We start from the raw sequence: 15,430 nt of genomic DNA on the forward strand, positions 1-15,430 counted from the left end.
GCAAATGGATGACATTTGTGAGACTTTCAGGGTGTTCTATGCAGGGTTATATCAGTCTAAGTTGGGCTGTGGGGTAGAGGTGATTTGGCAATATTTGAAAAGGGTGGCCTTGAGGAAGACATGAGATGTAAAGACCTATTAAAAGAGAACTCCCCAAAGGAGGCTATCAAGACAATGACCTCAGGGAAATGGATTTGTGGTAGAGTACTATAAAATTATGAGGGCTTAGGTTGTGCCTTGTCTAGGGTATTGAATGAAACTCTGGAGACAGGTGTGGTGCCAGATACTATGTACAGGGTTTGTGTGGTGGTGATATCCAAGGATGAGAAAAGTGAAACGCAGTGCAGTAGTTACAAACCAATCTTAACTCCTATGTGATCTTCATGAACATTTTGGTGCAATGGTTAGAGAATGTTATTACCTATCCTGTACACCCAGTCCAAACCAGTTTTATTAAGGCAAGGGTGGTCAACAATGGTCCTTGAGGGCCACAACCCAGTTGGGTTTTCAAGATTTCCACAATGAATATGTATGAGATCTATCTGCATACAATGGAAGCTGTTCATATTAATCAGTCTCATTCATACTCATTGTACAAATCTTAAAAAAACAACTGGGTTGTGGACCTCAAGGACTGTGGTTGCCCACCCCTGCCAGTTTTATTAAGAGCTGCCATATTGTGGACAATATAATTAGTATAACTCATGGAGTGCAGCATATGAAGAGCTTTGCATAGTATATACTGGCTGTCATTTGCTCTTCTTTCCACCTTTTTTAATACATGGAATACAGACAGTCTGGGCTTCTAAGATGGTATTCTTTAACAACATTGTGATCACATGAGCGACCAGAAGGCTTGGACTCCTCATAAAATACAGACTGTGCGTAGTGAAAAGGTCAAAAGAAAAACTTTATTTCTGTGCAATGGGAAAATAAACAGGCTTGTTTTGTCACAGGTTCTACACCCTTAATAAAGTCTCTCAAATACAATCCTTGTACTCTGTCTCCATTAGATTCCACATTCCCAATATGTATGTTTTCCTTCATGAATCAGGAACATGTAGCTTGTCCCAGACACAGTTCTCACAGGTTGAACAGTCACTTCTCAGAGTCTCTTAACTTAGGTTCCAAGGAACTCCTCCTACCTTACTGGAATTTAAGGCGCACTAAACGCTAACACACTGATATATTTCTATGGGCACGTTAGAGTTTAACGCACGTAAGCCATTTACGCATGTTAAAAATGCTAACGCGCCCATAGCGCCACTTAGTAAACCTAGTCCTAAGTGACTTGCCCAAGATCACAAGGAGCAGCAGTGGGATTTGAACCGGGCAACTCTGTGACCGGTGCTCTAACCACTAGGCCACTCTATCAGGTATTTGTGAGTAGGATTGTTGTTGTTTCTGTCTTGCACAGAAATTGACTTTCAAATGCCCCCTTAGTCATGCACAATTCATATATCATGCACAATGCAGTCATGCACAATTCATATATCATGCATTCATATTTACGATTTTGTCCATATTTGTTACTTTTATATTTATGATTCTATATTGTTTCAAGTTTATTAAGAACGTACTATCTCACCTATCAGCAATGCCAGCTAGGTGGCTTACAGACTATACATCAATAGCGACGAAGAAGAAGGAAGCAGAAAAAAGACAAACAAGGGGAAGAACTACGATAATCATGATAGGAAAGTGGGGGGCAAAGAACACACATCAGGAAGGGGAACATATCCAGAGCCCTGTGGCACCCGTATCTAGCATCAACATATGTACATAAGCACTGCTACGCTAGGAAAAGACCAAAGGTCCATCAAGCCCAGCACTCTGTCTCCGACAGCGGCCAATCCAGGCCCCAAGAACCTGGCAAAAACCCAAAATTTAATAACAATCAATGGACTTTTCCTTCAGGCCACCTTTAAACTCAGCAAGGCCACCTTCTCCAGTAATGAGTTCCAGAGTCTAACCACGCGCTGAGTAAAGAAAAAATTTCTCTGATTTGTTTTAAACCTACCACATTCTAATTTCATCTTGTGTCCCCTGGTTCTATTATTGTTAGAAAGCGTAAACAAACGCTTCACATCTGTCCGCTCTACCCCACTCATTATTTTGTAGACCTCTATCATATCACCCCTCAGCCGCCTTTTCTCCAGGCTAAAGAGTCCTAGCCTTCTTAACCTCTCCTCATAAGGTAGTCGTCCCACCCCTTCTATCATTTTCGTCGCCCTTCTCTGCACCTTCTCCAATTCCAACGAAATGCCTCTGGAAAAAGGTAAGTTTTAAGTTCAACAAACCGGTCAAGAAATAATTGAGATCCAAGATGCTCTGGGAGCTGGTTCCAGAGCTCAGGGCCTTGTACTGAAAAAATACAGCACCGAATTCTAGCATGAGTGACATCTCTCTGATTGTGGAGATGGTCAAACGTTGCTGTTTCGATGAATGGAGAGGCAGGTAGGGATTGTATAATTATAGTACAGCAAGAGGCCCTCACTGGATGCCCACCGGAAGGGTGGAAGGCCAGATTTTAGGACTCAGGCTGTGAAAATACCAGCTAGGTTTAAAAATCTATGACTGGCTGAGCAAGGACTTGCTTTTCCTGCAAGTTAATATGTGTCCCAGCTTGGGATCCATCCACTGGAATAGTGGTGGGTCAATTTACATACCTTAAACAGCTTAAACTGCTAAAAGGCACTGGCTAGGCCTGAAAAACTTATGACGGCCTGGTTGCTGAGCCCCTGCAGTAGCAGGGTTGCTTGGTAAGCCTTATTAGAATTTAGTGTGACATTCAAAAGCAGTGCAAAAGCCAAGATCAAGGAATTGATGGCTAAAATCCTAAAAAGTTTGGTTCAGAACATGGAGTCTGTTGCAGTTAAAATGGCAGCCAGAGTCACAAGATATGGAACTGATCTCTTCATCTTAGAAGAGATGGTTGCACAAGATTAGGAACAACAGTCCATATTAGGAGTTGACCATATTAGGAGTTTACAAGACAGGAAAAAGATTAAGAAACAGGTGGACACCTGACCTGTGGTTAAGATAAAAAAAAGTCCCTCTCCATAGACTTGTATGGGGACCAGATACTATATAAGAAATGCAAATCTGAGCTAAAATCGGAGTCTTTCCCCAACGAATCTCAGAGGGCGAAGCTCTGGCCGGTTGGACCCAGAATCTGACTGATATGTGTACCAACTTGAAGTCCTGATTGGTGAGAATAAAAGACTATTTCTATCTCAATATTCTCTAGTCTCTGTGTTAATTTCCCTGTTTCATTTCACACCTTATATCACATAAATAGACTATCTTTTAAACTCTAGTACATCATGTGGGAGAATAGATGCCCTAGGATGTCCTTGGAAATTAGGAGCCAGAAAACAGAGGTCATATTTAGGAGACTTATTATGAGCCTTCTGAAACCCTCTCTCCATATCCATGGGCAAGGGTCCTGCGGGGGTCTAGAGAGGGGTAATTAAAAACAGGATATAAGGAGACAACAAGCAGGCAAGAAAGGCAGGTTCCCCAGTGGCCCTTATTTTAAACTAGCCGTTGAGCCCGTGAAAACGGGCTACTTTTGGAATGGGGGGGGTTTCCGAGCTCTCCCCCCTCGGAGTCGCTGCCGCCGCCCCTCCACCCAGCCCGAGCAACACTGTAAACTTACATCAGCACGCAGCAGCAGGCACATCAGCAAAGCTGCCGTCGGGGCGGGCTTCCTTCTCTGCCTGTGTCCCGCCCTCGTGTGACGTAACGTCGGCGAGGGTGGGACAAAGGCAGAGAAGGAAGCCCGACGGCAGCTTTGCTGATGTGCCTGCTGCTGCGTGCTGATGTAAGTTCTCAGTGTTTGGGCCAGATGGAGGGGCGGCTGCGACTCCGGGGGAGGGGGAGCGATTCCGACATCTGCAGCATGCCGGTAGAGACTTCCCTCTCTGTCCCGCCCCATCATCACGTATTGAAGTGGGGGCGGGGCAGAGAGGGAAGTCTCTACTGCGCATTTGCGAGTGAGTACGGTCACTCGCCGTTTATATGTTTGATACCAGGAGCAAGATTTTGTAAAGAATACGATGAGGGAGTGGCAACCAATGTGAGGACTTCAGAAGGGGTATTAAGTGGTCAAATTTCTGAGCCTTGTGAATCAGTTTAATAGCTGTGTTCTGAGCAAGTTGTAAACGGTAGAGATTCTTAGACGTAAAAGATTTATATAGCGAGTTACAATAGTCGAGTTGACTGATGACTAGAGAATGGACAAGGACATTAAGTGCTGATGATTGGAGTAGAGAATGAATGGAGTGGATCAGTTTTAATTTATAAAATGACCGACAGATGACATTATAAAGATGTTGGTCAAAAGTCAATTTATCATCCAAGGGACTGGAGTAACCAATGTCTTTTTGTAAAATCTCAGATGATGGGAGAACAACCAGACCTATAAAAATACGACTTAAATGAACATTCTATTATTAGGTTTCAATTTACTGTTTTCAAGTTTACCTCACTTAGGACCCTTTTACCAAGCTGCGGCAAAAGGGGGCCAATGTTGGCGTTTGCACTTGTTTTACATGTATGACAAGGCCCCCTTTTACCGCAGCTGGTAAAAAGGAAGTCTCACTTTCCTACAGGAAATGGCTGGGCGGCAAATAAAGCACTTGCCACGTGGCCATTTTGGGGAGGATCCCTTACTGCCACCCATTGAGGTGGCGGTAAGGGTTCTTGCCTTAACCCGGCAGTAACCAGGCAGCGTGCGGCACTGCCCAATTATTGCCAGGTACACTCCGATGCTACAAAAAGAAATAAAGTTTTGTAGTGCTGGAAATGACGGCGTGCTAGGGGTGGGAAGTACCGCCAGGCTGCTGCAGTAGCTCGACAGTACTTCCTGTATAGCGAGCAGTAAGCCCACATTGGGCTTACCGCCGCTTAGTAAAAGGGGCCCTTATTGTACTTATGTTTATTCTTGGTTATTTTATTTTACTGTTGTTATGCTGTTAACAAAATTGTAAGTTTTATGTTAAACTGTACCTGCAGTACACCGCCTTGGGTGAATCTCCTCATAAAGGCGGTTAATAAATCCCGATAAATAAATACTACAGAGAAGTAGAGGAGAGACAAGAGGAATATCTTTACTTCCACTCAAAAAAAGAGGAATTTGGATTTCTTAGGATTCAAAGCCAATTTATTCTAGAGTCAATCAGTAATCTGTGTGAGTTTGGAATTAAGGACTAGAATTTCCTGAAGATTTAGCAGATCAAGAATAGAGAGTAACCGAATGTCATCAGCATAGTCAAATGTGGTAAACCCAAGGGAGTGTACTAGGGGCAAAGGGGGGGGGGTGCTAAGAAAACATTAAATAACAAAGGAGACAGGATGGAACCTTGTGGGACATCAGAAGCAAGGGAGAAAGGGGCTGAGTCAGATTGAGCAGTCTGCACTATGTAGGAATGACAGTCAAGGTAAGAGTTAAATCAGGCATAGGCCCCTGCCTGATAAAGACAGAAAAGCAGGATAGAGTGATCCACCAAGTTGAACCCTGCTGTGAGGTCAAGTGATAAGAGAAGGGCAGATTGAGACTTGTCGATATGGGAAAGGATATAGGTTGTAGGATGTTTCAGTGTTGTGATTAGGACAAAAGTCAGTTTGGTGTGCATGTAGGGTCTGATTTTTGGAAATAAGTTCTGAGTGGGCTGGGTCTTTAGTTTTGGGGTGAACATAAGCAGATCTCCATTTATCAGGTATCATGCCCATGGATAGACTTGGAGAAACCACAGAGTGGATGTAGGGGAGGAACGCAGGCATAAAACGTTTAACTAGGCGGGAAGGGAGAGATTCATAAGGTGCCATAGTAGGCTCCATGGACTGAACAAGCCTACTTAGTATGGGTAAAGTTGGGAGACTAAAAGATGGTAACACTTCAATGGGGGCAGAAGAAACAGATGTATCTGTAGTCAGAGAAGTAACTGAAGACGGTGATGTTATAACTGATGGCTTCTGCTTGAATACTGTCATTGTTTTGGCTCCCTACCTGCTTTCCAGGTAGTGCAAGAGGGAAGTAGTATATTTTGCTATACATCTGGATTGCAGGAACAGCATATTTTTGGAAAGCAGTTTTCTTTGAATGCACTGAAGTCCCATAAAACTTATTGCTTGAACAAACTCTATGTACAGGTACCAGTATCAATCTTACCTCTAACCACTAGGTGGCACACATGTACAAATATTTTCAATCTGACTTGTTCACATATGATGATGAGGACTACTAAAAGCCAGAAGCTTGTGAAAGTATAACATAATGTACATCCATACTGTCATCGTCCCTCTCCTCTTCCAGGGATTCTAATTTTTTAAAGTCAGAAAAATTCCATGCATACAAAATGGGTTCTATTCTTCTGATCTTCAAATTCAAACTATGATCCTATTTAAAAAAGGAAGAACAGTAACAATGAAAAGCTGAAAGGAAGATTCAATGCTTGGGAATACAGATCTCATAAGATCCGTTTTATTTTCAAATCATTTTTATTAACACACCAAGCAACGTTAACTTTTACAAATAGCAGTAAACATTCTCCCCTCCTCCCCCCTCACCTATTCATCCCCTCTCCCTCCCTCCTCTAAATAAGATCAGTTTTAAGAAGCAATTTTAAGTAGGCTGGAGGAGGAAGGTAGTATAAAGGAGAAAGATGTTCCACCAATATCATAAAATCAGGAGGGAGAAGGAGCGATAAGAGGCCCAAGCAGTCTGAACAGGGCTATTCTGTGGTACTTATACAGGCAGGAGATAATCAAGAATCTAGAGAAGCAATCAGAGATCAGGAAAATGTAGCAAAAAGGCTCAAACGGGATGAGAAGAAAAGAATTTCCTATGTAACCTGTCTGTATTATTTCTAAGAAGCTCCAGAGAGGGATCGTGTTGGCACAATGCAGGTCTTAGAAGAGCCCCAGCTGGAAATCTGAGATATTGAGATCACACCCTGGTTTAAAAGTGAGGCTCATTCCTGATATGGTATGTCCAGGGCAAACCAATTTATAGATCAGGAATGATACATTCCATAGACCTTCTTCCTCTTCATATATTCCCAGATTTTCCCATACACAATGCCCAGTGGGCCCCCTTCCCTTACATATACATCCTCAGAACCAGCTCCCACAATACATGCACCACAGATCCAGTTTAAAAAGGGGTTAGACAGTTTCCTAAAGGACAAGTCCATAAACCGCTACTAAATGGACTTGGGAAACATCCACAATTCCGGGAATAACATGTATAGAATGTTTGTACGTTTGGGAAGCTTGCCAGGTGACCTTGGCCTGGATTGGCCGCTGTCGTGGACAGGATGCTGGGCTCGATGGACCCTTGGTCTTTTCCCAGTGTGGCATTACTTATGTACTTATGTACTTATATCTCATCCAGACTTTTCTTTTGAGCTATTCTTTTCACTGTGCCCACAGGTCAGCCAAACATGGTGGGTGCCTTGCTGTTACTTATGCAGATCATCTTCCTTTATATTTTGTAGATTCTTTCTCGGGTGCAACTTTTGAGTCCCTATTGCTTCATCTTCATGCCACCCCTTGCATTGACTTTTTGTTAATGTATTAGCCCCCTCCAGTGTCCTTTGACTCCCTTCAGGTTGTAGCTGTTCAGTCTCTTTTATCTTCAAAATTATTGGATTTAGGTGATTTAGATTTAGGTTCAGAATGATCATCTTGGTTTTACATTTCAAAGTTTTTTGGATGGTCATTTGTTCCAACATGTGACCTTTCCTACACACCTGGAAGGGGGGGGGGGGCAAGATTCAAGTTCAAGTTTATTGGAATTTTCTATCCCACCTTATGGAATGCCATCAAGGCGGCTTACAGTCTAGAAGTAGACAGCATGAGATTACAAGAACCAATAGTGGTGGGAAGGGGGAGGAACTACAATCTTAATAGAAAAGTAGGGAAGGTTAAACACAATAGGTAGGCTCTAATGTCCTCTCCTGAAGCCCGAGCAGACCCGATAAGGGAAAGGAAGATGTCAGCAGTATGCGTTGTTAAACAGAAACATCTTAGAAACATAGAAACATGATAGCAGATAAGGGCCTAAAAGCCCATCCAGTCTGCTCTTCCTCAGCAACCACTAACCTGTTCGTCAAGTTCGTCTTGCCGAAGATCGTGCTTATATAATTTTTGTCACAGGACTAGTTACATGGAATGCACTCCCTTTAAAACTGCATCAAATTGCCTCATACAATTAAAATGGAGATGAAAGCGGTAATGGAATTCAAACATGAAAGAGACAGTTTTAAAAAGGCCCCTTAGATTCAAAACTATATAAAGAGGAAAGGTCCCACTGAACTTTCTTTCTGAGAAGTTCCGAGAAAAGAGGACATTTCTCTGGTAAGTGAACACTGTTTTGCTTTGTGCTTTGGGAACTTAAAGATTGGGGTTTAAAGGAGGAATTGTAGGTTAGTGATAGGCAAAATAAAAATATAAAAAGCAAATTTTATCAACTGATCTCCATAGTCCTTTCCATTTAGTTTTAAAAACTTTGTACCACAGCATTAAGAGATAGAATCTAGCAAGCACTGCAGGATCTAGTTTAGCTTTGAAGTAAGTATACATAGGAAATCAAATACATTAGCGTTTAACTTTATAAAAGGAGACTATGATAAAATGAGAAGAACGGTGAAAAAAAAACTTAGAGGAGCGACTGCGAGGGTCAAAATTTTACATCAGGCGTGGATGCTGTTTAAAAACACCATCCTGGAAGCCCAGGCCAAATATATTCCGCTTATTAAAAAAGGAGGACGGAAGACCAAACGATAGCTGGTGTGGTTAAAAAGTGAGGTGAAGGAAGCTATTAGAGCTAAAAGAAAATCCTTCAGAAAATGTAAGAAGGAACCGACTGAAAATAATAAGAAACAGCTTAGGAATGTCAAGTCAAATGCAAAGCGCTGATAAGGAAGGCTAAGAGGGACTTCAAAAAAAAGATTGCGTTGGAGGCAAAAACACATAGTAAAATTTTTTTTATGTATATTAAAAGTAGAAAGCCGGCAAAAGAATCGGTTGGACTGATAGATGACCGAGGAATAAAAGGGGTGATCAGGGAAGACAAACCCGTAGCGAAGAGATTAAGTTAATTCTTTTCTTCGGTCTTCACCGAGGAAGATTTGAGTGGGATACCGGTGCCGGAAATGGTATTCAAAGCTGATGAGTCGGAGAAACTTAATGAATTCTCTGTAAACCTGGAGGATGTAATGGGGCATTTCTACAAACTGAAGAGCAGCAAATCTCCTGGACCGGATGATATTCATCCCAGAGTACTGATAGGACTCAAAAATGAGCTTGCGGAGCTATTGTTAGTAATATGTAATTTATCCTTAAAATTGAGCGTGGTACCAGAAGATTGGAGGGTGGCCAATGTAATGCCGATTTTTAAAAAAGGATCCAGAGGAGATCTGGGAAATTATAGACCGATGACTCTGACGTCGGTGCCGGGCAAAATGGTAGAGGCTATTATTAAGAACAAAATTACAAAGCATATTCAAAAGCATGGATTAATGAGACATGGGGGGGCATAATCGAACGGGGACGACCATCTCTAAGGGCACCCATCTCTAAGGACATCCCGGCGAAGAGACAGGGAAACCCGTATTATCGAAACAAGATGGGCGTCCATCTTTCGTTTCGATAATACGGTCGTGGACGCCCAAATCTCAACATTTAGGTCGACCTTAGAGATGGTCGACCTAAATGTTGAGATGGTCGACCTTAGAGATGGTCGTTCCCGGTTTTCGGCCATAATGGAAACCGAGGACGCCCATCTCAAAAATGACCAAATCCAAGCCCTTTGGTCATGGGAGGAGCCAGAATTCGTAGTGCACTGGTCCCCCTGACATGCCAGGACACCAACCAGGCACCATAGGGGGCACTGCAGTGGACTTCACAAATTGCTCCCAGGTGCATAGCTCCCTTACCTTGGGTGCTGAGTCCCCCCCAAAAAACCCCAAAACCAACTCCCCACAACTGTACACCACTACCATAGCCCTAAGGGGTGAAGGGGGGCTCACATTTACCACCACAAGTGTAAAAGGTAGAGGGGGGATGGGCCTGGGTCCGCCTGGCTGAAGTGCACTGCACCCACTAAAACTGCTCCAGGGACCTGCATACTGCTGTCATGGAGCTGGGTATGACATTTCAGGCTGGCATAGAGGCTGCAAAAAAATTTTTTTTTTTTAGGGTGGGAGGAGGTTGGTGGCCACTGGGGGAGTTAGGGGAGGTCATCCCTGATTCCCTCCGGTGGTTATCTGGTCAGCTTGGGCACCTTTTCACAGTTTGGTCGCAAGAAAAATTGGACCAAGTAAAGTCGGCCAAGTGCTCATCAGGGACGCCCTTCTTTTTTACATTATCAGCCGAGGACGCCAATCTCCTAATCACGTCCCAGTCCCACCTTTGCTACTGTGCCGACATGCCCCGTGAACTTTGGTCGTCCCCACGACGGGAAGCAGTTGAGGATGCCCAAAATCGGCTTTTGATTATACCGATTTGGGCAGCCCTGAGAGAAGGAAGCCCATCTCCCGATTTGTGTCGGAAGATGGGCGCCCTTATCTTTCAAAAATAAGTCTGAAAGCCAACATGGATTTAGTGAACGGAAATCTTGCCTCACCAATCTACTACATTTCTTTGAAGGGGTGAACAAACGTGGATAAAGGTGAGCCGGTTGATATTGTGTATCTGGATTTTCAGAAGGCGTTTGACAAAGTACCTCATGAAAGACTCCAGAGGAAATTGGAGAGTCATGGGATAGGAGGTACTGTTCTATTGTGGATTAAAAACTGGTTAAAAGATAGAAAACAGAGATTAGGGTTAAATGGTCAGTATTCTGAATGGAGAAGGGTAGTTAGTGAGATTCCCCAGGGGTCTGTGCTGGGACTGCTGCTTTTTAACATATTTATAAATGACCTAGAGATGGGAGTAACTAGTGAGGTAATTAAATTTGCTGATGACACTAAGAGGGGCATAATCGAACATTTTGGCGGCGGCGGCCCTACAGCTGGCCGGAACCGTATTATCAAAAAAGATGGCCGGCCATCTTTTTTTTTCGATAATATGGTTTAGCCCGGTCAAATGCCAGAGTTCGCCGGGGTTCAGATGGCCGGTTTTGTTTTTCAGCGATAATGGAAAAAAATGCCGGCCATCTCCAACCCGGCGACATCCAAGGCATTTGGTCATGGGAGGAGCCAGCATTTGTAGTGCACTGGTCCCCCTCACATGCCAAGACACCAACTGGGCACCCTAGGGGTCAGTGCGGTGGACTTCAGAAAACGCTCCCACATGCATAGTTCCCTTTCTTTGGGTGCTGAGCCCCCCAACCCCCCCCCCCCAAAACCCACTACCCACAAATGCACAACACTACTGTAGCTCTTAGGGGTGAAGGGGGCAACTACATGTGGGTACAGTGGGTTTTGGAGGGCTCCCATTACCAGCACAAGTGTTACAGGTAGGGGGGGATGGGCATGGGTGCGCCTGCCTTAAGTGCACTGCGGTACCCACTAAAAGTGCTCCAGGGACCTGCATACATGCAGGCCTCTAGAACTTGTTGCTGCTGTAGAACCTTGGCACACCAGTTGACACCTGAAGATTAATCTCTTTGAAAAAGTCCTTTATTTGACTAAGCACGTTTACTCACAGTTAACTGCAGATCAGAGGTTGTGCCCCACTGGCAAAGGGTCTCCCTGGGACTGAGATTAGCAGTAGGTCAGAGCTGGCAGAATGGTTTATAATGCCCTCTTTCAGCAACATTCAAGGTAATAACTAAGGTCTCTAACGTGGGTAACACATGAAAGGGATCTAAAACTGGCTTACAAAAATGGCCACTACCTCATGGACTACCGGAAACAAAACAGGGCACACTCTGACCCAGTTAGCAGGGGGAAAAGCACCATGGGAGTAGAGCCCACTACTCTACACCAACCACAATGCATTGCTGATGTGACTCTGCAGTGCACCTTACAGAAAAGGTGTCACACTCACCCGAGAGCCACATCACAACCAGGGAAAGGCTGTCAGAGGATAGAACACATTGTGCTGTCATGGAGGTGGGTACGGCATTTGAGGCTGGCATAGAGGCTGGCAAAATATGTTTATAATTGTGTTTTTTTTAGTGTGGGAGGGGGTTGGTGACCACTGGGGGAGTATGGGGAGGTCATCCCCAATTCCTTCCGGTGGTCATCTGGTGAGTTGGGGAACTTTTTTGAGGCTTGGTCGTGAAACTAAAAGGACCAAGTAAACCCGGCGAAATACTGCTTAACGCCGCTTTTTTTTGTTCCATTATCGGTGAAAGCCGGCCATCTGGTAGCCACCCCATGCCCGACCATGTCCCACCTTCGCTAAGCTACCGACACGCTCCCTTGAACTTTCGCCAACGAAGCAATGGGAAAGCGGCGATGCTGTCCAAAATGCCGCTTTCAATTATACCGATTTCGCCGCTTTTAAGAAATCACCAGCCATCTCCCGATTTATGTCAGGTAATGGTCGGCGATCACTTTTGAAAATAAGCTTGAAAGTTATTCAAAGTCATTAAATCGCGGGAGGATTGTGAAAAATTACAAGAGGACCTTACGAGACTGGGAGACTGGGCGTCTAAATGGGAGATGATGTTTAATGTGAGCAAGTGCAAAGTGATGTATGTGGGAAAGAGGACCCCGAATTATAGCTACGTCATGCAAGGTTCCACGTTAGGAGTCACAAACCAAGAAAGGGATCTAGGTGTCGTCGTTGATGGGCGGCGTGGAATGTGTTGGGCTTTTTTGGGATCTTGCCAGGTGTTTGTCGCCTGGATTGGCCACTGTTGGAATCATGATGCTGGGCTTGATGGGCGTTTGGTCTGACCCAGTATGGCAGTACTTATGTAAAGCCTGGGATATACAAGTATTAGACCCAAGTGCTGCAAATGAAAGGGGGCCTGGTCCGGGTTTGTTTTGGGTAAAGAAAAGGTGTAGCAAATTCGTAGACATTTACCCCCAGATTCTATAATAGCAGAAAAATTTACGTGCAGAACATTGCACACTATTCTGAGATGTGTGCAAAACTAAATTGGCTAACAAGCTAATTAGTGCCAATAATTGGGTGCTAACAGTTATTGGCAACAATTTGGATTAGCATGCTCATCTCGCTAAGCAATGTCAGGAAGTATTTTTTTCACGGAGAGAGTGGTGGATAATTGGAATGCCCTCCCACGGGAGGTGGTGGAGATGAAAACGGTAACGGAATTCAAACATGCGTGGGATAAACATAAAGGAATCCTGTTCAGAAGAAAGGGATCCTCAGAAGCTTAGCCGAGATTGGGTGGCAGAGCTGGTGGGGGGAGGCGGGGCTGGTGGTTGGGAGGCGGGGCTGGTGCTGGGCAGACCTATACGGTCTGTGCCCTGACAATGGTAGGTACAAATCAAGGTAAGGTATACACAAAACGTAGCACATATGAGTTGGGCAGACTGGATGGACCATGCCGGTCTTTTTCTGCCGCCATCTACTATGTTACTATGTATACGTTGAAACCTTCTGCTCAGTGTGCTGCTGTGGCTAAGAAAGCAAATAGAATGTTAGGTATTATTAGGAAAGGAATGGAAAACAAACATGAGGATGTTATAATGCCTTTGTATCGCTCCATGGTGCGACCGCACCTCGAATATTGTGTTCAATTCTGATTGCCGTATCTAAAAAAAGATATAGTGGAATTAGAAAAGGTGCAGAGAAGGGCGACGAAAATGATAAAGGGGATGGGACGACTTCCCTATGAGGAAAGGATAAAGCGGCTAGGGCTCTTCAGCTTGGAGAAAAGATCACTGAGGGGAGATATGATAGAGGTCTATAAAATAATGAGAGGAGTTGAAGGGTATATGTGACGCGTCTGTTTACGCTTTCCAAAAATACTAGGACTAGGGGGCTTACGATGAAGCTACAATGTAGTAAATTTAAAATGAATTGGAGAAAAGTTTTCTTCACTCAACGTGTAATTAAACTCTGGTATTCGTTGCCAGAGAATGTGGTAAAGGTGGTTTACTTAGCGGAGTTTAAAAAAGGTTTGGACGGCTTCCTAAAGGAGAAGTCCATAGACCATTATTAAATGGACTTGGGGAAAATCCACTATTTCTGGGATAAGCAGTATAAAATGTTTTGTTGTTTTTTTGTGATCTTGATGGGCGGCGTGGAATGTGTTGGGCTTTTTTGGGATCTTGCCAGGTATTTGTGACCTGGATTGGCCACTGTTGGAAACAGGATGCTGGGCTTGATGGACCTTTGGTCTTTTCCAGTATGGTAATACTTATGTACTTATGGATAAACACAAAGGAATCCTGTTTAGAAGGAATGGATCAATGAAATCTTAGTGGAGATTGGGTGGTGACACCGGTAATTGGAGAAAAAAAACAATGCTGGGCGGACTTCTATGGTCTGCTGCCTGATGGTGGCTGAATAGATATGGATGGCTGGAGTGTAAATTTTAAGGGTCTGCAAGGTTAGCTTCAGAACCTTTAATACAGGAACAGTGCTTGGCAGACAGTCTGTGCCCTGAGAAAGGCAGGGACAAATCAAACTCGGATATACATATAAAGTATAACATACCATGTAAAATGAGTTTATCTTGTTGGGCAGACTGGATGGACCGTTCAGGTCTTTATCTCCCATCATTTACTATGTATAAGGCATTTTGCTGATTATGTAAGTTAATTTTGTGCTGAACATGGTTTTATTTAGAGCTTGTATGTTGTATGTTTTTTGTTTTATCGTATTATTTTTTATTTTTGAGTTGTGTATTGATCATTTTATATATGTAAATTGTAACCCGCTTAGATGTTTTGGATAGGTGGGATATACACTTGACAATTAGATAAATAAATAAATATATAGAGAACCCTGTGCAGAGAGGAAAGAAGCAGTTTGAGGCAAGAGTTGGTGGCTGCTATAAGACAGAGAACCAGAGAGAAACAGATAAGTGCCTGGGGGTGGGGGGCAGAGAGAGTCTGGGTGAAGGCTGGAGAAGGGGCACAAGAGAGACAGACTGAGTGGAGACAGTGGGTGTATGCAGTGGCGTTCCTAGGCGGGCGGACACCCGGGGCGGCGCCCCGCTCCCCGGGTGCATGCCGCTGGGGGGGGTGCCGCAGCGTGCCTGCTGCGAGTTTACTAACTTTGCTCATTCGCTGCAGCTCCCTTTGCCCCGGAACAGGAAGTAACCTGTTCCGGGGCAGAGGGAGCTGCAGAGAACAAGCAAAGTTAGTAAACTCGCAGCAGGCGTGCACCGCGGCACCCCCCAGCGGCGTGCACCCGGGGCAGACCGCCCCCACTGCCCCCCCCTTGGTATGCCACTGGGTGTATGAGAGAGAGAGAGAGAGAGAGACAGAGTGAAGGCTAGGGTGGGTGTGAGAGAGAGTGAGAGTGAGTGAAGTCTGTAGGAGGATGAGAGAGA

Source organism: Microcaecilia unicolor, chromosome 5, assembly GCF_901765095.1.
Source record: "Microcaecilia unicolor chromosome 5, aMicUni1.1, whole genome shotgun sequence".
Lineage (NCBI taxonomy): Eukaryota > Metazoa > Chordata > Amphibia > Gymnophiona > Siphonopidae > Microcaecilia > Microcaecilia unicolor.